Source organism: Pinus tabuliformis, chromosome J (assembly GCF_031772625.1).
Source record: "Pinus tabuliformis cultivar Carrire ecotype Pingquan chromosome J, CPIR1, whole genome shotgun sequence".
In the NCBI taxonomy this organism is placed as follows: domain Eukaryota; kingdom Viridiplantae; phylum Streptophyta; class Pinopsida; order Pinales; family Pinaceae; genus Pinus; species Pinus tabuliformis.
In genome coordinates, this window is record NC_142295.1 from 1113217425 (window position 1) to 1113244499 (window position 27075).

Below are 27075 nucleotides of genomic sequence, written 5' to 3' on the forward strand. Positions count from 1 at the left end.
CAAAAATACTCATGAAAGTAAAACCATATAAGCCACATACAATCCATCAATATTTTCATAGAAATAAAAGGAGAAATAACCTTTCATTAATGATGCAAAATCCAAACCCGGGATGGGACTTCCACATTCCACCTAACCATAGAATGGATGAGCCAAATCTCTCTTCAGTCATTCACCCCTGTGACATATTCCAAGGATGGATGTGGGATCTCATAGAACACATCAATCAAAACTCATCTTGGGATTCCAGAGGCCATCCACCTCAACCCATCAAACATTGATTCCACATCATGGTCAGACATCACAAAACCATCATCAGATTGGTTTCCATCCAAGCCTTCCACGGATTCTAGAGCATTTTTCCAACCAAGGCCTCCACGACTAGTAACTCAACCCAAAGTTTATTCAGGGCTTCCAGAGCATTTGTTAAACCATGGCTTCCACGACTAGTAACTCAACCCACCAAGGGCTTCCAGGACTAGTAACTCAACCCAAGTTGTTACAGGGCTTCCAAAGCATTTGTCCAACCAGGGCTTCCAAGACTATTAACTCAACCCAAGATAAGGAAACATGAGAACCAAATAAAAACAAACAATTAAAGTAAACCCACAATAACTATGGCTATCTAGGAAATGGAAAGGCTAGGAAATCCACTGTCAATCCTGACCATCCTCCATGCTAATGACAGATCACAACCAAGAAACCACATGCATGAGCCATGCATGCCAAAACTAGTGAAGGAAGCATGCATGTAACTTGGTACCTGAAAGAAAATTTCATGTAGTTGCTGATCTTGATGCCTTCTTGTGCTATCCTGCTCTTCCTCTGCCTTCTTCCTCCAAAAGTCCAATTATGCCACACCCTCCAAGAGTGCTCCAAGAAGACTCTAAGTCTCCAAGAGTATGAGATAGAGAGAGAATAATGAGAGAGCTCCAAAACTGAATCGACAAAAGGTTACCAACTAATCTTCTGAAGAATTATTATGAATGAGGCCTTTGTTTTCTTCATTTTCCATTATTTTCCTTCAATTTCCTCCTCACATGCACCCTGTGACCTTTCACCTCCCTTTTCTCCTATTTTCCATTATTTTCATAAATAATTGTGCCAAAATACCATTTTGACTTTCCGAAGCCTTAGCCATTTCCTTTTCCAATTTCCTTAGCCATAAACAATCACAAGTGATCCCCATCACTAGTATTATGCCCAAAATTTAGCTTGGAATAAGTGTCCCATCATCTGTGGTTATTACTTTTCCTTTATTTACTTTTATTAGATGGAATTTCCACGAGGAATGTTACAGAGCCCTCCCGCTTGGGGGACACCATCCTCAGTTTTCAATCATACATATACCTCAGCAACCTATTGAAAGCATACATACTTCTCATGGAGCTTTAGATCACAAATCGATGCATTATTTACAATGAAAGATCTGCTCAAAATAAAACATCATGACACCATGATAACATACTGCATAGTGGAGCTTTATAACACAACTCATCAAAATATTTACAATGATCATTCTATTGAGTACCAACCCACATGAAATCATAACATCATGATAACATAACCAAATGATAGCATAGTAACATGACAACATAATCATAATGACATAACACCCATACCACATAGTGGAGCTTTATAACATATCTCATCACAGTATTTACATCCATATACATGTGTACATATAGCAACATTACCCAAAATATATAACAAAAACATATACCAAATAATATACCAAAGCATATATCAAAACATATGCTAAGCACCATATCTAAGCATATATCAAAACATTATATAGGATATACCAAACCATCATAAAGAATATACTAGCCACCATAAAGAATATACCAAACCACCATAAAGCATATACCAAACCACCATATCGAAGCTGCTTTGTGTCAACTGGCAAACAAGGAAGGATACATAGCCTGAATATGATCTGCCATATCCCAAGTAGCTTCATTGGGCCCAAATTGCTTCCACTACAATTTAACTTGCTCAATTGCTCGGTTTTGGAGCATGAACACCTTTTTTGCAATGTACACTGAGGCTTTGATTGGAATTCTCCATTTGGTTCCATTTCCAAAATAGACCAGTCAATCACATGATCGGAATCATTTACAAACTTCTTAAGAAATGATACATGGAAAACATCATGGACTTTCACTATCAAAGGCATTGCAAGTCGATAGGCTACTGGCCCAATCCTCTCAATAATGCTGAAGGGCCTACAAAACTATGGTGCCCACTTAGCACTTCATCCAATCCTCAAGGAGTTCTTCTTTGGTTTTATGTGCAAGTACACCTATTCCAAAACCTAGAAATCCTTGAACAACCTATTTCGATCTACATAGATTTTCATCCTATCCTATGTTTCCTTTAGATTCTTCTTGATCACCTGTATTTCCTATTCCATGTCTACCAACATATCTGGTCTAGTCAATACGTTGTTAACCAGATCACTTCAGCTCATGGGAATGTTACAATTGCGCCCATACAATGCCTCAAAAGGACTCATCCTCAATGACTCCTGATAATCGTTGTTGTATGTGAACTCTACCAAAGGGAGATACTCTTCCCACTTCCTTTGTTGATGAATCATATATGTCCTCAACATGTCCAACAATATCCTGTTGACCCTCTCTATATGTCCTTTTGTCTACAGATGATAACTTGTGTTGAAGGCCAACTCTATTCCGAACCTTGCAAAAAAATTCGTCGAAAACTTGGAAGTGAACTTTTCATCCCTATCTGACACAATTTTCTTTGGAACACCATGTAGTCTAACCACATCTCTAATGAATACTTGTTCCACATCGTTAGCTGAGAACGTAAAATTCACCATAATGAAGTGTCAAACCTTTGTTAATCTATCCATAATGGCCATAATGGAATCATGTTGTTTCACTGTCTTCGACAACCCTATGATGAAATCCATGGAAATGACCTCCCATTTTCACTTTGGAATCGTGATCAGTTGTAGAAGTCCACCTGGATGTTTACACTTTTCTTTCACTCGTCGATAGTCGAAACACCTCTCCACAAACTCTGCTACATCCCTCCTCAAACTCAGCCAGTAGTAAAATATCTTCACCACTGTCGGTGTCTTCTGATAACTTGGGTGACCTGAATAAGGTTTCACATGAAACTCCCTCAAGATCACCTTCTTGAGCTCACTGTTATCTGATACATATATCTTATCTTGGAAACTAACCAATCCATCAACTGTAAGATAGTAATGCATACCCTGTGCACCTGCACCTGTACCTATACCTGCACATGTATGTGTACCTACACCTGTACCTGTACTAGTACCCTGCTGCAACCTGTGCACAATATCCATATACCTAACATTTTGCTGACGTACTTGCAAGATCCTATCCTGTAAGTTTGTCCCATAGGAGCTCATGGCTTCCAAGTGATGTACCTATACCCATCTATTGAGAGCATCTTCCACCCTGTTCTCTTTACCTTTGATGTACCTTATCTCGAAATCAAACATGCTAGTCTTGGGAAACCAACTAGTCTGCCTGGCATTTAGATTCGGTTGTTCAAACAAATACTTCAACCCAATGTGATCACTCATAAGTACAAATTTCCTGCCAAGAAGATAATGTCTCCACATATTCAATGCATACTACCTATCCATCTTTCATAAGGATTCCACCAAGCCCTCTCTTGCAAGCATTTGTGCATACCACAAAACCTTTGTTTGGATCTGCAATCTATAGCAGTGGTGCATGTCTCAACAACTACTTAATTTTCTCAAAGCTAGCCTCACACACCTTAGTCCATTCAAACTTCTTACCTTTCCTTTGCAATTATGTAATGGGATCAGCAATCGACGAGAAGTTCATGATGAACCTCTTGTAATATCCTTCGAGACCCATGAAAAACCTTACCTCATCCATACTCTTAGGAGCTACCCACTCCATGTTGTCCCTTATCTTCTATGGATCTATTGCAATGCCTTCCTTGGAGACAACATGTTCGAAGTAGTGTACCTCAATCTGAAAGAAATTGCACTTGTTGAGATTAGCAGACAATTGATGCTTCCTCAAAAATCCCAACGCTGCTTCTAAATTCTCGGCATGCTCTTCCTCATTTTTAGAATATACTAGTATATCATCAATTAACACAATAAAAAAGTTATCCAAATATGGATGCAACACACTATTCATCAAACAAATTATTATAGCTCGAGCATTAGTTAAGCCAAATGGAAGAACAACGAACTCATAATGCCCATACCTGGTCCTGAACTCATTCTTGTAAATGTCCTCTTCTTTGATGCTTACCTGATGGTATCTGGACCTCAGATCAATCTTCAAGAACACAGCTTCTCCCTTCAGCTAATCAAACAAGTCATCAATGCTCAAAAAGGGTACCTGTTCTTGATAGTCACTTTTTTCAACTGCTTGTAGTCAATGTATAATCTGAGAGTACCATATTTTTTCTTTACAAACAATACTGGTGTGCCCCAAGGTGATACACTTGGCATAATGTATCCCTTGTCCAACATTTCCTTTAACTTAAACTTTAACTCAACCAACTCAGGTGTTCTCATCTTGTAAGTCACTTTTGATGCTAGAGCTTCCCCTGGCACTAACTCGATAGAAAAGTCTACCTCCCTTTGAGGTGGAAACTCTATAATGTCCTCAGGAAATAGATCCTTGAACTATTTTAGATCTGGGTACCTACTCAACACATCTACATCCTCAACCTCCTTACCCTTATCACTAGAAATGTGTACTGCAAATAGCTTGCACCCTTTCCTATGGCTATGCTTTGCTTGCATAGTTGTCACCATCCTAACTGATGTGGATTTCTTCTTTCCCTGTAAGACTCTTGGTTCTCCATTGTCATCAACACACTCAATCACTTTTTCATAACATTCTACCTTGGCTCTATGAACATACAACTAGTCCATGCCCAAAATCATATTGTATGAACCCAAAGGTAATACATTCAAATGTATTGTGGTAGGCATACCATTCAAGTCAAATGCACAAGCTCTTACCCAATAATGAACTCGATCTTCGTACCTATAGCCAACTGCACTAACACAGACTCTGCATGTGATTCCTTAATCAAACCACACTTAGCCACTAAGTCAGGACCAACATGCTATAATTAGATCTAGGGTTAATCAAAATAGAAATAACTTGATCATAAATCTTACCGTCCACTTCAATGATGGATGCCTAATGATTTGCCTATTTTTTATCCAATGTTTCATAGATATGTGGAAAACTCTTACCAACATCTACAAAAATTCGTGCCTTCTACGCACTGTATATCTTCGACCTACCACTCTGGTAATGTGGACAATCCTTCTTGTGATGATCAACTGCACAAGTCCAACACCGCATGGGCTCCTTATTTTCTCCTCATATTTGTGTCCCTGTCCTCTTTTTGATGCATTGAACCTCTTAGGTGGTGCAACATTATCCTTATTACCTGTGTCATGTGGTCATACTCGTTTCTTATTCCATTTTCCTTTTTTCTTTGCATTACCTCTCTAGTCTGGCTTAGTCTCAATTCTGCACTTCGATTGTTCATAACAATGCTTCAGTTTTTGGATAGCCTCTTCCAATGATCTAGGCTCTTCGAACTCAATCCTATATTTGAATGCAACTGGTAACCCACTAACATATCTCTGAATCTTATGCTTCTCCTCCCTGAGGTAAGGCATATAACTCAATAAATCCAAAAATATGCTAGTGCACTCATCATTTTTCATGGATCCCATATTTAGCTCATATAATTCTTTCACCCGGTCATCTTCCAAAAAATAATTCTTCTTGAATAGACGCTAAAATTCATTCGAAGTCAAATTTTTCTCATTTATACCTCTGACATTCTTCATGTATCCTGACCAAATATCTTCTTTTCCTTTGAGACTAAATGTAACCACTCTAGCTTTCATGTTCTCTGAATAGTCATGCAATCTTAAGAACTTCTTCATTCCTAGAAACCATGCTTCTGCATCTTGTGATTTATTTACCTCTCCATCAAAAGTAAGTGGCTTTTCTTTCTTAAACTATTTTGGAAAACACCACTTATCACTTCTCATGTAAGGATTATACCGATGATGATCATAGTGCTTATTTGAATCATAACTAGAATCATACCTATGTCTATCCCTTCTCCTATCTAGAGTGTCCAACAATCTACCATCCCTAATTGTGTCATCTATATCTGATCGGTGACCACCATGCGATCTACTATCATATGCCCCATTAGTTCTATCTTCTTGCTCATGGCTGATCCGAGGCGGCCCCTGTCACTGCAAATATGACGAGCTCTGAAGTATGACTACATTTAGCTCTGCTAATTCTTCCTGTGCCTTATGGTTATGTCGTTATCCTCCTTATAACTCCTTATTTCTTCCTTTGAACTTCCTAATGTCACTTCCAAGTCGTAAGAGTTCCTAATGCCATACTTATCTTCTGATTCATAGGGAGAGTCTTTGTAGTCAACCATCTTGCTAGCCATTTGATATTTCTTCCTACAAGGTATATCATGTCATCTAAACCAAATCACAATAAATCAATGCACCTTAGTAGAGCTCGAGAAGGATACCTTATCTGTAATATAAAAAAATCAATGTGATACATGTATGACATAGCCATGAAAACATATAGAAACATAGAACATAAGCATATGAGCATGCAACCATCATTCTAGCCAGGGTCCAGTCATCAATGCATGACCTCGACAATGACACACACCATGAAATCATGCATGGGAACCACCATCGTTACGTCACTATACACTTGACCACATGCAAACATGAACATGCATAAGTGATGCATAACCATCCACACATATGCATAAACACATATGACCAAGCATGGATGAACAATATTTGAAATCAAACTTGCAAGAATGATACATGCAACCAAACATACAAGAATGTAACCAAAAATGCAAGAATTTAACCAAGCATACTACAATGATACATGTAAGTGACATAAATCGAAATGTAACCAGTCATACACTCACGATGTTGCATTCCACCACAACAATCTCAAGTTCCACATGATGACGTCACTACAACCATGGACAACATCATGAAAATGCAACAAGAACATGGAATGTAAGTGTGAGAGACACACATGCAACTGATTTGCATGCAGGAACAACACATAGCCCATCTATTCTAAGGGTTGAACCATGTTTTGATACCACTCTGTAACAACCTACTCCCATATCTAGCCGAGAAACCAGCCAGCCAAGGTAAACATGTGACAAGAGGCCACTATGATATGATTCGAACTCCTAAGTCATGTTAAGGAAGTGAAACCGACATAAACACACTATACATACATTAATCATCAGCTACAGGATCCTCAGGAACCAATCCAATACTTTAGACAACCTGCATTGGGGTCCCACTAAGATTTTGGACAATTGAACACTTAGTCACTCCCATGCTATAGGCATGAGTGTGACCATCAATCCAATGTCACTCAGAGGCTTTCCTGCCAGCGACCAGAGACCAAAATTGTTAGTGCTATGCCAACGAATCAGTATAGGAGTGTCATATATAGCTAAGAATCGATAAGAATCATTAATGCTTCAACACATCAACTGTCATTCCATCCATTAGGTCATAGATACATTGATTATTCAATTACAAGTAGAAACATGATAAGAGCCACACATGGCTATTGTTATAAAACACATACATAACCAACATAATAGCAATATAAATACTCATGAAAGTATAATCATAGAGATCACATACAATCCATCAAAATGATCATAGAAATATAAGGAGAAGTAACCTTTCATTAACGATAATAAATCCAAACCCAAGATGGGACTTCCACGTTCCACCTAGCCGTAGAATGGCTGAGGAAAATCTCTCTTCATTCATTCAACCCATTACATATTCCAATCATGACTATGGGATCTCATTGAACACATGAATCAAAACTCATCCAGGGCTTCCAGAGGCCATCCACCTCAACCCATCAAACAGTGATTCCACCTCACAATCGTACATCACAAAACCATCATTAGATCGGTCTCCATCCAAGCATTCCAGGGCTTCCAGAGCATTTTTCTAACCAAGGCATCTAGGAATAGTGACTCAACCCACAACTTATTCAGGGCTTCGAGAGCATTTGTCCAACCAGGGCCCATTAGGGGAATTTTGAGGTCTAAAATGGGCCTCTTAAGAAAAATGCGCAACCAAAATGAACTTTATAAGAACCAATAGGATTCAAGGTGATGATTTCAACCATGGCGGATGGTTCACTAATTTTGGAGTAAAAAAGTAAAATGTTTAAAAAACAATAAAATATTAAAACTACTTTTTCAACTCGTATTTTCAACTTATCTCCCTAATATTTTACTCAAATTTTGTGTAGGAGTACTCATTGGATGCAAAATTTGATTCCTCATCCAAGGAGTACCCATGTTTCATATTTTTGATGGACCCTGCTGCAAAAAAAAATGAGAAATACATGAAAAAACGTGATTGCAATCACATTTTCCATGTATTTATAATTTTCAATGTAGTAGAGTTCATCGAAAGTACGCAACATGAGTACTCATTCGATGAGGAATCAAATGATGTTTCCAATAAGAGTTTATTCTTGAAATTTGAGTAAACCCAAAGGGAGATAAGTTGAAAATACAAGTTGGAAAAACAGTTTTTTATTTTTTCCCTCTAAAATTTGATGATGTAATATAATATTATTTTATTATTTCTACTATTATTTTATAATTTCCTTAGGAGACCCATTTTAGACCTCAAAAATCCCCTAATGTCTAGGACTAGTAACTCAACCCACCAAGGGCTTCCAGAGTGTTTGTCCAACCAAGGCTTCCAAGACTAGTAACTCAACCCAAGCTATTACAGGGCTTCTACAATGTTTATCCAGCCAAGGCTTCCAGGACTAATAACTCAAAGCAAGCTAAGGAAACATGGAAACCAACCAAAAACAGACAATGAAAGTAAACCCACAATCACCATGGCTATCCAGGAAATGGAAAAGCTAGGCAATCCACTGTCAATCCCGGCCATCCTCCATGCCAATAACATATCAAAACCAAGAAACCACATGCATGAGCCATGCATGCCAAAAATAGTGAAGAAAACATACATGTAACTTGGTACCTTCAAGAAAATCTGATGTAGCTGCTAATCATGATTCCTTCTTGCACTTTCCTGCTCTTCCTTTGCCTTCTTGCTTCAAAAATTCAAGTATTCCACACCCTCCAAGAGTGCTCCAAGAAAACTCTAGGTCTCCAAGAGTATGAGAGAGAGAGAGAGAATAAAGGAAATACCTCCAAAACTAAACTAACAAAATGTTAGCAATTGATCCTCTGAAGCCTTTTTGTGAATGATGCCTCTATTTTATCCATTTCCCATTATTTTCCTTCAATTTCCTCCTCACATGAATCATGTGACCTTTCACCTCGTTTTTCTCCTAATTTCCATTATTTTCATAAATAGTTGTGCCAAAATGCCATTTTGCCTTTCCAAAGCCTTAGCCATTCCCTTTGCCAATTTCCTTAGCCATAAACAACCACAAGTGATCCCCATCACTATTATGCCCAACATTCAACTTGGAATAAGTGTCCCATCATTCGTGGTTATTATTTTTCCTTTATTCACTTTTATTATATGGAATTTTCACCAAGGTTGTTACACATTTCTAGAAAAGTTATGAGGAGATGGTAAGGTTGTACTTACTTTGTTTCTAAATGAAGATCATAAGGGTAAGCATGACCTACTTATTTTTAATTTTGAAATACAACAATTCTTTTTTCTAATTGCCAACTTCTTTGTCTTTGCAAGATTAGAGTTACTCTGATGGCTACATTGAAAATTTCTCTACACATAGTACTGTGATCATTGAGTAGTTTATAGTAGGTTAATTAAGTTAGTTTTTTTGTTTAGATGAATCTATTGTATGTTGCTTGAATAATGAAGTTATGAAAGCATGCTAGTGTCAAACTGAAGAAGAGCCACTATCACGATACCAACAGGGAAGTTTACTTAACTTTTTTCCTCTCATTTTTTATATTTGCTAATTATGAAATGTTTAATAAGGAGCAAACAAGAATACTTTAAGTGAATTAATTATTCATTAAGCTTCTCTCACTAAATTTAATTGTTATGGCTCTTGTTTGCTTTGAAATGAACATCATAACTACTCATTGTAAATATGCTTGGATTTGTTATCTCACTGTAATAATGGCATTTACAGTTATATGTTAACTTAATCTAAAACATATTAACAATATATAAGAACTTATATTGTTTTGAAAATGGATCTTTTTATAGATTCAAAACGTCAATAACTATCAAATATTATTGTGGAAAATTTTTAATCTCTAACCACAAAACCAAACCACATGATTCTAAAATCAATCCAGACACATATTATCATATATATATAGATATATAGCTATATATATATATATATATATATATATATATATATATATATATATATATATATACAAACATACATTATAACATACCCCACATAAATATAAATATAAATAATTTGACCAAATAATTATATTATGTAATCCTCATAATCTATCATATCATATATTATTTGACACAATAATTATATTTACGCCGTAAGGCATTTCCCTTTGAAATGAATTGCCCTAGCCGACGTCGTGTCCTAATGTTGACCATGGATTTGTGATGTTAGACGATTAAACGAAGTTTGGTCATTGATCCAAAATTGAAATAAGTTATGAAAACGGTTAATGAAAGCATGTTCCATGCTTTTCGGTTCCTGTAGCAGCTTGTCTGAGGCTTCGATAGGATCAAGAGGCATAGCAGCCAGATGAAAAGTTCCTATTCGCAATGGAATTTTTCTTGACATTAGCGGCAAGCCTGCAGACAGCGTGGTGTCATGGATACCCATCACCCCGGCTATGTAATTTTGTAATTTTGTTGATGGTTGCAACTCTGCAACCACATCCAGTCATTCTAGTTTTTCGATTCCTATTCTAAAGACCGCATTCTACAGTTCTAATTGTCCAAATGATGGTCAGTTTCGAGGTTCGGTCCCGTCTGACAAAAGGAAGCACAGACTGAAAGACATCGGCGTAAAGAAATGAATTCTCTCATTTCAATTCTGAAATATTTGCTCCCAGGTGAAAATATTCAGGTATGTAATTCTTTGACCGATCACAGGGGTTTTCTCCAGTAGAGGTGTCAACAGTACTCTCTTGGGTTTTATTTTCATGAGCGTATGCGTCCTGTGAGTTGATTTTGGTAAAATGAAGTCATTGAAATACCACTCCAGTTGCCCAATTCCCATGGTATTTCTGCATTGAAATGTTTATTCAATAGATCAACCTAAATAAGAATGTCGCTGCTCATTGCAAGTTGTTTTGGTATAGGGCCTTCAAACATATTACTGGTAAGGTAGAGGTGTGCCAAGATCGGTAGCCTGCCTAAACTTGTTGGCACTTTTCCATGCAGTTGATTGTGATGGAGATACAAATTTGAGAGGCAACGACAATTTGTTATGGAAGCGGGTATTGTCTCTGATAATTTATTTTCTTCTAACCATAAGCTGAAGAGCGCAGTGAGATTTCCAATATTTGATGAAATTTCTCCAGTCAAGTTGTTTTGGTTCAAGTAAATATCCTCTAACAGCGGAAGCGCAAAACTAGAGGGAGGAGTGGTTCCGGTGAGAAAGTTAGAATAAAGGGACAAGTCTGAGAGATTTGTGAGTCGACCCACCTCCAGGGGAATGGGGCCATGTAGATTGTTCTGGGAGGGATCCAGATATTCGAGCTGTGTGCAATTCCCGAGCTCCCTAGGAAGAAGGGAAAATAGAATGTTGGAGCTCAAATACAGTACCCTCAGTTTTCACAAGAAATGAGTTTCCCTGTGAGATCCAGGACTTTTACTGTGTGGTCTCCATGGCAGGGGACTCGCATCTAGGGCAGAGAATACATGGAGTTCAAGCCAAAGAGATGACCTAATGATGAGGGTGTTTTTGCAAACCATTTTGTTTACAAATATCCTGTATTCCATGGAGGCCCTCGAATGTGTATGGGGAGAGATTTTGCATATTTGCAGATGAAGCATGTGGCGGAATCCATTTTATATCGTTACAGACTGAAACTGGTTAATCATGTATGTAAGGTTTACCATGTTCCTTATTTATTCGTTGAACCTTGCAATGAATCCATAGTCTTGTGATTGTTGCAATGATAAAGATGCAATAAATTCATAATACAACTATGGCTAAAGTGGAAGGCATCTGGGGCAAAGACTACATGGAATTCAAGCCAAAGAGATGGCTTAATAATGAGGCTGTTTTTGTGAGCCAATATGTTTACAAATATCCTGCTTTCCGTGGAGACCCTCGAATGTGCATACGGAGAGACCTTGCATATTTGCAGATAAAGCATGTAGCAACATCCATTTTATATCGTTATCGAGTAAAATTGTGTTGAATTATCTGAATATGTCGGTTTAAACTGCCATGCATTTGTATTTATCATTTTCTAATTGCTATATGTATGAATCATTTTCTAATTTCTAAATTTATATATGGTATGGCAGATTGATATCATATGATAACTTTTGTGAGTAGAGAATCATGGTGAAAATACAGTTGCCTTGATATTGTTTCCTAGAAAATCACTGAAAATGTAATTGTCTTGTGTGTAGTATTACTTTATGAAGATATATACATTATGCAGCAACAGGCTGGGGCTCAATCTCAACCTATGGGTCTGAAAGCCCAGTGAGTTTATCAACACTATCAAACCATGTTAGTGATGCCTGTCATGAATTAACATGTATTCTTAGTCGTAGAATAGGCCTTAAGCCAGGGGTAGACCCTGCATCCAATTTTGAGCTTTTCATTCTTTGTTGGACAAGCCTTTGTTTTTAGACCTGCTTGATTTCTGTCAAGTGAAAATAAGAACCTCATAGTCAGTATATAAAAGGATGTATCATTTCCTGGGAGTTTGGACATATATTAAATAAATGCCCGATAACTGCTTTTGGTCAGTTACAATCAGATGCATATCACCGAATTTTCACAACCATCATCTGCGATAATCAAAGATTTTCACATCCCGACCATCATCAAATACCAATTTAATTTGAATTGGTTTCGAAAATATTTGGATTGTCAATTGGGATCTCTACCTGTAGCGGCTTCTCTGAGGCTTCGATCAGATCAAGAGGCGTAGCAGCCAGATGAAAAGTTCTTGTTCGTAATGGATGTTTTCTTGACATTGGCGGCAAGCCTGCAAACAACATGGTGTCATGGATACCCATCACCCCTCCTATGTAATTTTGTAATTTTGTCGATGGTTGCAACTCTGCAACCACATCCAGTCCTTCTAGTTTTTCGATTCCTATTCTAAAGACCGCATTCTACAGTTCTAATCGTCCAAATGATGGTCAGTTTCGAGGTTCAGTCCCGTCTGACAAAAGGAAGCACAAAATGACTGAAAGACATCGGCGTAAAGAAATGAATTCTCTCATTTCAATTCTGAAATATTTTCTCCCAGGTGAAAATATTTAGGTATGTAATTCTTTGACCGATCACAGGGGTTTTCTCCAGTAGAGACGTCAACAGTACTCTCTTGGGTTTTATTTTCATGAGGGTATGTGTCCTCTGAGTTGATTTTTGGTAAAATGAAGTCATTGAAATACCGCTCCAGTTGCCCAATTCCCATGGTATTTCTCCATTGAAAAGTTTATTCAATAGATCAACCTAAATAAGACTGTCACTGCTCATTGCAAGTTGTTTTGGTATAGGGTCTTCAAACATATTACTGGTAAGGTAGAGGTGTGCCAAGCTCTATAGCCTACCTAAACTTGCTCGCAGTTTTCCATTCAGTTGATTGTGATGGAGATACAAATTTGAGAGGTGACGACAATTTTTTATGGAAGCGGGTATTGTCTCTGATAATTTATTTTCTTCTAAGCATAAGCTGAAGAGCTCATTGAGATTTACAATATTTGATGAAATTTCTCCAGTCCAGTTGATTTGGTTCAAGTAAATATCCTCTAAGAACGGAAGTGCAAAACTAGAGGGAGGAGTGGTTCCGATGAGAAAGTTAGAATAAAGGGAGAAGTTTGAGAGATTTGTGAGTCGACCCAACTCCAGGGGAATGTGGCCATGCAGATTGATCTGGCAGGGATCCAGATATTCGAGCTATGTGCAATTCCCGAGCTCCCTAGGAAGAAGGGAAAATATAATGTTGGAGCTCAAATACAGTACCCTTAGTTTTCACAAGAAATGAGTTTCCCTGTGAGATCTAGGACTTTTACTGTGTGGTCTCCATGGCAGGGGACTCGCATCTAGGGCAGAGAATACATGGAGTTCAAGACAAATAGATGACTTAATGATGAGGGTGTTTTTGTGAACCATTTTGTTTACAAATATCTTGTATTCCATGGAGGCCCTCGAATGTGTATGGGGAGAGATTTTTCATATTTGCAGATGAAGCATGTGGCATAATCCATTTTATATCGTTATAGACTGAAACTGGTTAATCATGTATGTAAGGTTTACCATGTTCCTTATTTATTCGTTGAACCTTGCAATGAATCCATAGTCCTGTGATTGTTGCAATGATAAAGATGCAATAAATTCATAATACAACTATGGCTGAAGTGGAAGGCATCTGGGGCAGAGACTACATGGAATTCAAGCCAAAGAGATGGCTTAATAATGAGGGTGTTTTTGTGAGCCAATCTGTTTACAAATATCCTGTTTTCTGTGGAGACCCTCGAATTTTCATAAGGAGAGACCTTGCATGTTTGTAGATAAAGCATGTAGCGACATCCATTTTATATCGTTACCGAGTAAAATTGTGTTGAATTATCTGAATATGTTGGTTTAAACTGTTGTGCATTTGTATTTATCATTTTCTAATTTCTATATGTATGAATCATTTTCTAATTTCTAAATTTATGTATGGTATGGCAGATTGATATCATATGACAACTTTTGTGAGTAGAGAATCATGGCGAAAATACAGTTGCCTTGATATTGTTTCCTAGAAAATCACTGAAAATGTAATTGTCTTGTCTGTAGTATTACTTTATGAAGATATATACATTATATTTTTCTTTTACCTTCATTTTCGTGTTCTACCTGATAATCGTAACAATTATGTGAAAATAATGTATATTGATTAAAATCAACGTATCAACCCATGTTTTTTCGTATGATAATTTTATCCATAAATTTACATCTAAATGGGATGAGAAGGCACATCTCAGTTTATAATTAAATAAACTATATAACAAATATTTTTGAAAAGTATTTAGAAGGTTTTGATGAACAGTTGGCTTTCACTAGGGTTGACAGCAGTGGAACATGCAAACATGATCTATGAAACACATGCCTTGTCCGGATTTTTCGTATCACAATGGGATATGCCAGTCTGTAACCATTAGAAAACCATTAGAAAGCAGGTAGCGAGCATTAATGTGGAGAATATTGAGTCTAATAGGTTTCTGCTAACGGACTTTGTCTTCACTGCCCATAATTCCGTGCAGTGCAGCTACCATCCCAACGACATATACATAGTTATAGTCATATACATAGTTACTATATCCCTGCATATACATAGTTACCATAGTTACCATCCCATCCCAACGGAATATGTACATAGTTACATTCATATACATGGTTCCATTCATATTTATAGTCAGGTTCCATTCATATACATAGTTACCATATCCTTACATCCCCAATACTAAGGAGGCACCATCGATGGACGAATATTAATGTTGCATCCTTTTATTTATCTTATTTAATGAGAAGCTAACATCTTTATTTGTTGTATTTAATGAGAAGCTTGCATCTGAAAAAACCATAGAGCTTTGGATTCTACATGCTGTCATTCAGATTTCTGTAGGAAGTTGAGTTTCTGAACCTCTAGTCAAGGAAACCTTGGAATCCATTCTACAGGTTTAGGTTTGTATTAATACACAGACATGTTAAAATTGAATTGAAAATTTTAAGAATTGATAATTACTATTTTGAGATTTTAGAAGTCTCTTAACTTATTTAAATGATCCAATCAAACAATGTTTTACTACTGCAACCTGATCATTTACACCAAGTTCAAATAATTTAATTACTGTTTAGACGACCCTCTGATATAAAGATCACACTAATGACACAAAACATTTGTTGGAGGCTCAAATTGTCTCAAGTTGGTTAATCTGCGTAATGTTACCATTAAACTTGTCTATTCTAAACAAATCTTCGCGTCAGCAAACTATAGCAAAGTGGTGGGAGCAAAGGAAAAATTTAAATTTTAAAGTTAACTGGTGCGCATGTTAGGAGGACGATCAAACCATAAGTGTCTCAAACATATATCCAACGGTTTGAGCGACCCCTACCCCATTGCAGTTTAATGGGAGGGGGATCTCTCGTTCAAGTGTTTGGTTTTGAATCAATATTTTACAAATTGCTTCTCACTTTTTCGACTGTAGTTGAGACTACAAAGCCAAGGAAAAGTTTCAAGGAGAGGTTAAGCGTTTCGTTTATTTATTTAGTTTTCCAGACATTATATATGTGTGTGTGTGTGGAGGGTATGAGAAGACACATCAACATATAATTTAAAAATATATATAACAAATAATAAACATTATCCATATATTATGTAAATAGTCAGAAGCAAAAAAATGTAAATAATATGTAAAGTCATTTATTATGTCATTGCTGGCCCATTGACATTTATTATCTGGTTGTACCTATTAGTTTGTTTGTATTGCGGAAAATTTCTAATTTTTTATAGTGAACATTAGCCCTTTGCTTGAAATTTTTGGGTGATGTCAGCCCGTCGCCCTTCAACGATATTGGAGAATTTTCGAGACTAATGCCCTTCAACGATATTGGAGAAATTTCGAGGCTAATGCTACCAATATTCTGAGTTTCCAGCAGTGAGATTTTCTAATATACATTCCTTCTCAAGTTTATACATAAACGAAAATGTTTGAGCCACAGTTGTAACAGTACGTTTAAAAGAATTCAAGTTAAGAATAAGTGCATCCCCCTCCATGTCAATCTTTCGGGTGTCTTTGCACTCAAACGAAACTTGAAGTCGAGGTCGGGCCCGAATTTTTGGTCGGGAAGTCAACTTCTATGTGGACAAGAATCATAAGGAAAAGGTCGACCTCCAACCCATCTGGGCAAAGGTTGACATTCAAGCGATCTTGAAATTGCAGCGGGTGTTTAAGTTAGTTATTTCCCACTTTTTTAATTTATCAACCATATTCACATTATATTTTTCTTTAAAGGAGAGATAACAAGTTCATATGTTTTAAAAGTTTTGATAGTAATTTGTTTAAATGTTAAATGCATTGTGAGGTCAAGTTTTGATACTTTGAGTGCAATTTCGTAAGAGTAAATAAGTAGTAACTAACCACAAGTAAGTTGGAAATCATCTCATCTTTTCATTTCCACAAGTCCCGTGAGCAAGGTGCCAACCCCGATTCCATACGGTTTGCTTTTAAATAATCTCTCGACCCCGATTCTATGTTTTTCCATGTTTTTTCCGTAGAGGTTACGATGAATGGGTTAAAATATCATTCATGTTATTTATTTTAACTTTTTACTTATTAAAAAATTGTCATGCTAGTGTTTATAGTTTATAAGTTAATATTGGTAGGAATTTCATATAAAAAGATTCAAAAGATTTTAGTAGGGGGACTTTTATCTTTTGAATTTTATTATAATGTTTTAAACATAGATTTTGTTGTGTTGATTTAGCTACATAATTTATATAATGGAACATATATTTTTAGTCATTAAGCTCATTAAAAACAAGATCTATTTATATTGTTCATGATAATTCATAAAATAACTAATCATCAATACACCCATACTCTGAGAAAGAAGTAATAGAGATGATATCTTACTCAATATAAAGATAAAAACATAAACTCTATGTGGTTAATCTTACACAAATGACCTGTAAAGAGAAAACACATACTCTTAATCACTAAGCCCACTAAAACTAGACCCAATTATACAATTCATTATAATGTTTGTGAAAGAAATAGTTTGCAGGAAATAGACCTTTCAAGTTTCCAATATCTATAGTAGTTATTGGGATCAATTTCAATGCTTCGATCTTTAAAAGTATTGAGAATGGAAGTGTCAAAAAACAATCATGATTCCCAAAAGAAGTTAAACAAGGATAAGCAAAGGAAACTCTAATCACCTTAAGAGCAAGTGGTAAACGAATGTAAGCTTCTGATCAAGTGACAAATTTCAATATCGAAAAAACAACATATTTTTGATGAAATATTTGTTATTGAAAATTGAAAGAGCATCTTTGAAGATGGAGAGACAATCTATGTTGGAACGGTTATAGAATAGGTAAGTTTGGCATAATCTAAGTGATTTCTCTTATCTTCTAGCTTTGAATGACATTTTCTTTATTAATTTTTATATTCAGTGATCTTCTATATGTCACGATTCTTCTCAAGTTTATGCCTTACGACATTTCCTTTGCAAAATTTGGTGCAATTGCTAGTATGTAATCCTTTTGGTGGATACTAGAATATGTTGTAGATTTTATGTTATTATTGTACATAACTAAACGTGTGACAATAGGAATATCATGCAAGTTTCTCCATTATCAAATGTATTTCATATGTAATAAACACTTTGAAACATGGCCCACTGACCACTTTCAGATCAAATGAATAAATGTGCAGTTCCTCTAGCTGCTCCAGGTGCAGTTGCGAATGTTCCAGTTTCTCTCGTACATGATGGTCTAGATTTTAAACACTGTTTTGACACACAAGGAGATGGATATGAACGCAACTATGGAATACCCATAGCTGGATATGAACGCAACTATGGAGATAGAAGCAAGAGAGACATCCATTAATCGCTCTGACTGACCAGGATTGCTAGCCTCGACTTCCCCTGAATTTGAATGGCAGAGGGAAGCAAGAAATGGTGAAAGTGAACTGTGTGGATTATTATTCGACTAAGTTATTTTTTTTTGTTGATAATTGTCAATTAAGTTATTAAAATTTCCAGTTCAATGAGATTTCATTTTCATAGCCATTATCAATTAAGTGACTCTAAGTGCAAATTTTATTTTTTTAAAAGTGGTTAATATTTTAAAATATAATGATAAATAATAAACTAAAATTATTTACAATAAGTTAGTGTTTTATATTTTTTATATTAAAATGTATTGGAAACGTAATTTTAAAATGATAATTTACAATTATAAAATAATTGTTCAAATTAATTTTAAATGATTTTAAATTATATATATATTTTAAAAATTATAACATTTTAAAATATAGTTATGAAATGAGTGAATTTTTTTGAGATGAGTGAAAAGTTTGATATATAAAAATCTATTTTGCATTTTAACACAATCAAATAAGAGGGAAAAAAATTGAGTGAAAATTTACACTTATAAAATATATTAAATTGTTTTAATTGTTATTATAATTGAATCCATTTATAAAAAGATCACACATTATTTTACAATTAACATAATTTATTATCTTTAACAATTGTGTAATAGTTGCTCATGAATTAGATCTAAAAACCATTAATCTCATTACTTGATATTAATGTTTTCTTTAAATTTACATGATCATAAGTAATTAAGGCTATTATGAATTATGTCTAGTTTGGATTCTTAAGATGAATAGTAGTTATCCTTCCCACCTAAATTTTACAGAAAGAGATATTCCTTTAAAATCATTTTTCAATCTTAATTATTATTTTTTTAAATAAATTAAACTTAACTAATAAAAAAATAGATAATCTTAAATAACTTAAAATAGATTATTTCAAAGTGGAAAAATCTTCTTACTCTCAAATTGTTTAAAGTAACTTTATTATTTTTTTACTATTTACTATACGGTTTTATTGACACTTATCACCAATTAATGTACTTAATTGTCAATGAAGCTATATGTGTAATTGATTGATTTTAATTGATTTTGAATAGAATATTTATAATATTTATCTCGAGTTTAATGTTATTCTCTTGGGTGCATAATCCCTTGGGTTTATTATTCCCTTGGTTTATAATACCAATCCCTTGAGTTTATTAATTTAAGTGTTCATATTCCTAGGGATTAATATTATTCTCTTGGGTTTATAATGCCAATATCTTGGGTTTATTAATATAAGGGTTCATATTCGTACTGTTTAATATTATTCCCTTGGGTTTTTAGTATTAATCTCTTAAGTTTATTATTCCCTCCAATTTATAATATCAATCATGTTCAACCATGGTCAGACATGGTTAACCATGGTAAACCATGGGCAAACATAGTCAGCCATGGTCGACCATTGTCAATTATGTTTTATAAAATCAATCATGGTAAACCATGGTCCAACGTCACATTGTGACAAAGATTGTCAATGAAAATCAACCATGGTGCGATGTCGCATTGTGACAAAGATCCTCTCCATATGAAAATCAATCATGCTCAAGCATTATCGACCATACTTAAGTGTTGCATTGTGACAAGAATTGTCTCAATATGAATATAAGCCATGGTCAACCATGTTTATTTTAGGGTTTATAATATATATCTTAGGGTTTATATACCTTGGGTTTATATTATTCTCTTGGGTTTAATATTATTCCCTTGGTTTTAATATTATTGCATTGGATTTTTATTATTAATCTCTTGGGTTTATTAATCAATCATGGTAAACCATAGTCAACCATGTTTCATAAAATCAATCATGGTCAACCATCGTCTAACGCTGCATTGTGACAAGGACTGTCTCAATATGAAATCAACCACTATCAACCATGTTTATTTTACTATTTATAATATTGTTCCTTCGGGTTTATAATCTCTTGAGCTGTTAATATTAATCCCTTGGGTTTTTTATTCCCATTGGTTTATAATATGAATAATGGTCAACCATGGTCCAACGTCGCATTGTGAAAAATATTCTCTCGATATGAAAATTAATCATGGTCAAGCATGAACAACCATTGTCCAATGTCGCATTGTGACAAGGACTGTCTCAATATGAAGATTAACCATGGTCAGACATATTCAACTAGGTTTATTTTAGTGTTTAATATTATTCCCTTGGGTTTATTCTTATTCCTTTGGGTTCATAGTCCCTTAGGATTTTAGTAATAGTATCTTGGGTTTATTATTCTCTTCAGTTTATAATACCAACTCCTTGGGTTTATTAATCTAAGGGTTCAACCATGGTCGCGCATGGTCAAACGTTGCATTGTGCCAAAGATTGTCTCAATATGAAAATCAACCATGGTCAAACGTATTTACTTAAGGGTTTATAATATTTAACTTAGGGTTTATATACCTTGGGTTTATATTATTTCCCCGGGTTTAATATTATTCCCTTGGGTTTAATATTATTCCATTAGATTTTTAATATTAATCCGCCGTCACATTGTGACAAGGATTGTATCAATATGAAAATGAAACATGGTCAGCCACAGTCAGTCATGTTTATTTTAGTATTTATCATATTATTCCTTTGGGTTTATAGTCCCTTGGGTTTTTTGTATTAATCACCTAATTTTATTATTCCCTTCCAAGTTTATAATATCAATCATGGTCGACCATGGTCAACCATGGTCATACGTTGTATTTTGAAAAAGATGGTCTCAATATGAATATCAACCATGGCCAACCATGGTCCAACGTCACATTGTGACAAAGATTATCTTGATATGAGAATCAACCATGGCCAAGCATGGTCCAATGTCTCATTGTGACAGGGATTGTCTCAATATGAAAATCAACCATGGTCAACCATGTTTATTTTAGTGTTTATAATATTTATCTTAGGGTTTATATACATTGGGTTTATAATATTAGACCCTTGGGTTTAATATTGTTCCCTTGGGTTCATAATCCCTTGAGGTTTTACTATTAATCCTTTGGGTTTATTATTGTCGTAGGTTTATAATATTAATTCCTTGGGTTTATTAATATAAGGGTTCAACCGTGTTCGAGCATGGTCCAATGTTGCATTGTGACAAAGATTGTCTCAATATGAAAATCAACCATGGTCAATCATGTTTATTTAAGGGTTTATAATATTTATCTTAGGGTTTATATACCTTGGGTTTAATATTATTCCATTGGGTTTATAATCCCTTGGGTTTTCAGTATTAATCCTTTGGGTTTATTATTCCCTTCGGTTTATAATTTGAATCATAGTCAACCATGATCAATCATGGTCAACCATGGTCAACCATATTTTATAAAATCAATCATGGTCAATCCAACGTCGCATTGTGACAAAGATTGTCTCAACATGAAAATCAACCATGGTTAACCATGGCCTAGCGTCACATTGTGGAAAATATTATCTCAATATGAAAATCAATCATGGTCAATAATGGTCAACCATGGTGGAACATTGCATTGTTACAAGGATTGTCTCAATATGAAAATCAACCATGGTCAACCATGTTTATTTTAGGGTTTATAATATTTATCTCACAGTTTATATACATTGGGTTTACAAAATTTATCCACTGGGTTCATAATCCCTTGGGGTTTTAGTATTACTCCCTTGGGTTTATTAATATAAGGGTTCAATTCCTAGGGTTTAATACTATTCCCTTGGTTCAACCATGGTCGAGCATGGTCCAACATCGTAGTGTCACAAAGATTGTCTCAATATGAAAATCAACCATGGTCAACCATGTTTATTTAAGAGATTATAATATTTATCTTAGGGTTTATATACTTTGGATTTATATTATTCCCTTATTAATCTAATGGGCCAACCATGGTTGAGCATGGTCCAATGTCACATTGTGAGAAATATTGCCTCAATATGAAAATCAACCATGGTAAACCATGCTTATTTAAGGGTTTATAATATTTATCTTAGTTTATATACCTTGGGTTTATATTATTCCCTTGGGTTTATTGTATTAATCCCTTGGGTTCAGGTTTATAATATCAATTATGGTCAACCATGATCCACCATTGTCAATCATGATCGACGATGGTCAAGTGCTTATAAAATCTTTCATGGTCAACCATGGTCAGTCGTGGTCAACGATGGTTCAAATGTGAAGAAAATAGCCAACATCAGTTTGTTTATATTTTTGTTTGTTCGAGATCTTGGTATCTCTTTAGCCAAATATTATTGTCATGTTTATTTTTATTACTAAGTAGTGGTTATTTGATCTAATTTGTTGTTTGAATTGTAGAATGTGAGAAATTGTAAATAAACAACGAGTGATTCAACAATTTGAATGTTGAATGTAGGTATGGATATAAGTTGGGTTCAATTTTATTGTTTGTTTATTTTCAAACCACTAATGCACTCTTTTGATTTAGAGTAAACACAGAATGGTAGATTCTATGGATGTGCTTACCATATTTAAGCTAATAATTTGTTTTGATTTCGTGTGTACAGTTGTCAGAATAGTGAGGGCTTAGAGCTAAAAGATCTCAGAGACAAACAACATATCAGTTTGAAGGTTGTTGCCAAAACAATAGTTCGAAGAATTATGCTAATATTTTCCTTGATTTAAGAAACTATTATGCAATGGATGGAAACCAATGGACTCTAATTTCAAGGAGCTTTGTCTCATTTCCTTTTTGGGACGATGTAATTTTTTTGCAGCGGAGAACTTCGTTTATTGTAAGAGGGATTACAAAGTTTACTATAAAAGGGATTATTGTAATCAAATAGAAGGACCATTGTGGTATGGCAGGAATCTGAACATGTTGTAGTATGGATAGGTCTCTGAAAATAGAGAAAATGACTATGATCCTTTTGATGAAACTATGCATTTTGAAAGGAGAAGAAAAAGGGGGCGTGGCTTGCAACTTCAATCGTCATATCATTTTATTTTTATTGTAGCTATTTTTCACATGTTCAAATTGTTCAAATTATATGAGTAGGATGTCTTTATACATATGTAATTTGAATATTTAATCAAATTACACTTTACACATGCTTTGATTTTAAATATTAATCTAATTGTGTTGAATGATGTTAGATTCGGTTTGATATTCAGGAAGATAAAGTGAATGTCTGGTCTTGTTTTCATGAAATATTGATATACTTATATGTTATTATAATTTGAATATTATTTTAAGTATTGGATCTTTTTTTAGTTTATTCAAATAAATTTAGTTTCGTTTAGTTTAGATTTAATATATTAGATATGATTTTTTTACTATTTATCAAGATATTGTAGTTTATATATATATATATAATTTTGCTGCATTAGATAATATTTTTACCCTTTAGATCTATATTGCATTGAGGTCTTAGAATAATTTGAGCTTTAATGATTTCTTCCTACTTAGAGGAAGAAATACTAGGCTAACGGAGTCTTAAAAGTCATTAGGAGCAAATTATGCTAAACAAATAAGGTTATTGAGGTACCTTGGACTGGGTTGTTTCCTCCTATTGATGACTGGTCAATTCTTCCTGTCAACACTCTCTTTGCTATATAATGTGTAAATGGAGGGTAGGGTGACTTGATCCACAATAACACTTGTAACTTTGAAGGACTTGAATAGATTTAAACTTGTGACATACCTTAAAGTTCAATAGGTTTGAATAAATTGTAAGCATAGTTTGTTTTGTATCTAATTCTAATTTAGTCGTGGTTATCTAATTGAGTTCCAATAAATTATTAATTCTTACTATAGTTGGTAATTGAGCAACTAGCTATCCAATATTCCATGTAAAAAAAAACTCATAAAAAATTCTTTAATATATATATATATATATATATATATATATATATATATATATATATATATATATATATATATATATATATATACACATCTATTTTAAAATAAACTCATTTTATTTTAAAATATTTCAAATATATATTTAAAAAAATTACATTTTAATTTGATTTTATTCATTTTAATAATTAAAATAAATCTAAACTATTAAATTATACATATCAAATATACCATATCATAATTAATAAATTTAAAATTAAACATATTACATAATGATAAATACATCTCACTATAAATTATATAGTTTTTTCAAAGGTTTTAAGGTAAGAAATTTATTTTAAAATTGCAAAATCTTTAACTAATTTTACATATTTTTAATATGGAAACTATAAAATAACTGCATTTGTTTTATTATAAATTAGATAATTCATTGAAATATTACAAATTTGTTTTAAAATTAGAAATTTTGTCTAATTTTTAGACCCCGATATGTAAACTCTTAAATAATACAATAATTTTATAAAAATTGAAAAATGTAATAATATTATATAAAGAAATTTTGACTAATTTTATTCGTCCCCAGTATATAAACTATTAAATTACATAGTTTTATAAAAATTCAATTTTTCAATAATTATAATTTCTATGAAATTTTTGCTTTTTAAAGTAAAATAAAAAAGGGGAAATTAAGCCATCCACAAAATTTAGCCTCGGAGAAAAATTCCTTGTAATTATCCCTTTTATAATATACCTTTTACAATATATAAAAATGACAAAATAAAATTCACATTACAGCTGTAGGTAGAAATATTACCTCAATATGAAAAACATCCATGGTCAACCATGTTTATTTTATGGATTATAATAGTTATCTTGTTGTTTATATACTTTAGGTTTATAATATTTATGCCTTTGGTTTAAGATTATTCCATTAGGTTCATAATCCCTTGGGTTTAATATTAATTAATATATAATAATATAATAATGTTTAAATTAATATTTATTCATACAATATTTTCTAAATATATAACTAATATATTAATATTAGGATTGATTATATAGGGTTTATAATTAGGGCTTGATATTATGTTTTATAATATTAAGTTTTTAAAAAACTAATGAATGAACTTTATTAATCAAAATGGGTAGCTCGCAGGTAGGAGCTCCACCTACAGACTGCCTCTCGCAAAATGCTCTACATCTTCATCTTACAATAGTAGGGAAGTTAGAACAACTAACTAAGAAATAGGAACTAATTCCTAATCTAAGGCTCTAGGAACCAGCTCTCTCGTAATTTACATATTCTCCATTATCTGCAACACTCCCCCTTAATGGAGAAAGGGGTTCACAAGTATTCCTAACATTTCCCTAAACTATTCAAACTTGATTCTACTGAGAGGCTTAGTGAAAATATGAGAACATTGTCACATGTATTGAAATATTCAATATGAATTTCTTTTGACTGAACTTTCTCCCTAACAAAATGAAACTTTGTATCTATGTGATTTGTGTTTTTATGAAATACTAGATTATTTGCAAGTTTTATAGAGCTATGGTTGTCACATTTGATAACTGTTGCAACCTTTTGTTCTTCTCCAGCATCATGGAGAAGTCTCCTCAACCAAACTACTTCACAAGTTGTTGCACACATCGCTTGATACTCAACTTCTGCTGAAGACAAGGATATTGTGTTATGCTTTTTGTTGCTCCATGCAATGACCCTGGGCCCAATGCTGAATGCATAACCTGCTATGGATCATTGGTCATCTATAGTTCTAGCCCAGTCAGAGTCTAAAAATCCTGTCAATCTAACATCAAACGAATCAGTATAAATAATACCAAAGTCTAAGGTTCCTTTCAAATACCTTGAGATGTCTTTTTCTCCAACCCAATGAATCTCAAGAGGTTTTGACATGAATTGGCTCAATAAAATGACTGCATAAGCCAAATTTAGCCTAGTTGTAGTCAAGTAGATTAGACTCCCAACCAGCTATCTATACAATGTTGCATCTGCCTCCTTCAAACCATCATCATTCTGAAGTTTGGTATTCTGCTGTAAAGGCACTGTTGCAACTTTGCACTGATCCATTCTGAACTTTTTCAGTAAGCTCCTAACATACTTACCCTATGACAGAAAAGTTTGGCCAAAATCTCGCCAGACTTTGAGACCCAAACAGTAGTATAGCTTTCCAAGATCCTTCATCTCAAAAACCTGTCCCTGAGGTTGCCCTAAATATACTTCTTCTTTTAATTCACCATTTAAGAATGCAAATTTCACATCTAGCTGGTATATTGTCCAATGATGTTTGGTAGCTAAATAAATTAACATTCTGATTGTGTTTAATTTAGCTATAGGGGTGAAGGTTTCCTCATAGCCA

At 34.2% G+C, this 27075-nt stretch overlaps 2 pseudogenes; both read right to left on the reverse strand.

The window, feature by feature from the left end:
* Positions 1-11344: 11344 nt before the first annotated feature.
* Positions 11345-12261, reverse strand: LOC149230964 (uncharacterized; annotated as a pseudogene).
* Positions 12262-13733: 1472 nt separating this feature from the next.
* On the reverse strand, positions 13734-14323 carry LOC149230965 (uncharacterized; annotated as a pseudogene).
* Positions 14324-27075: the final 12752 nt, after the last annotated feature.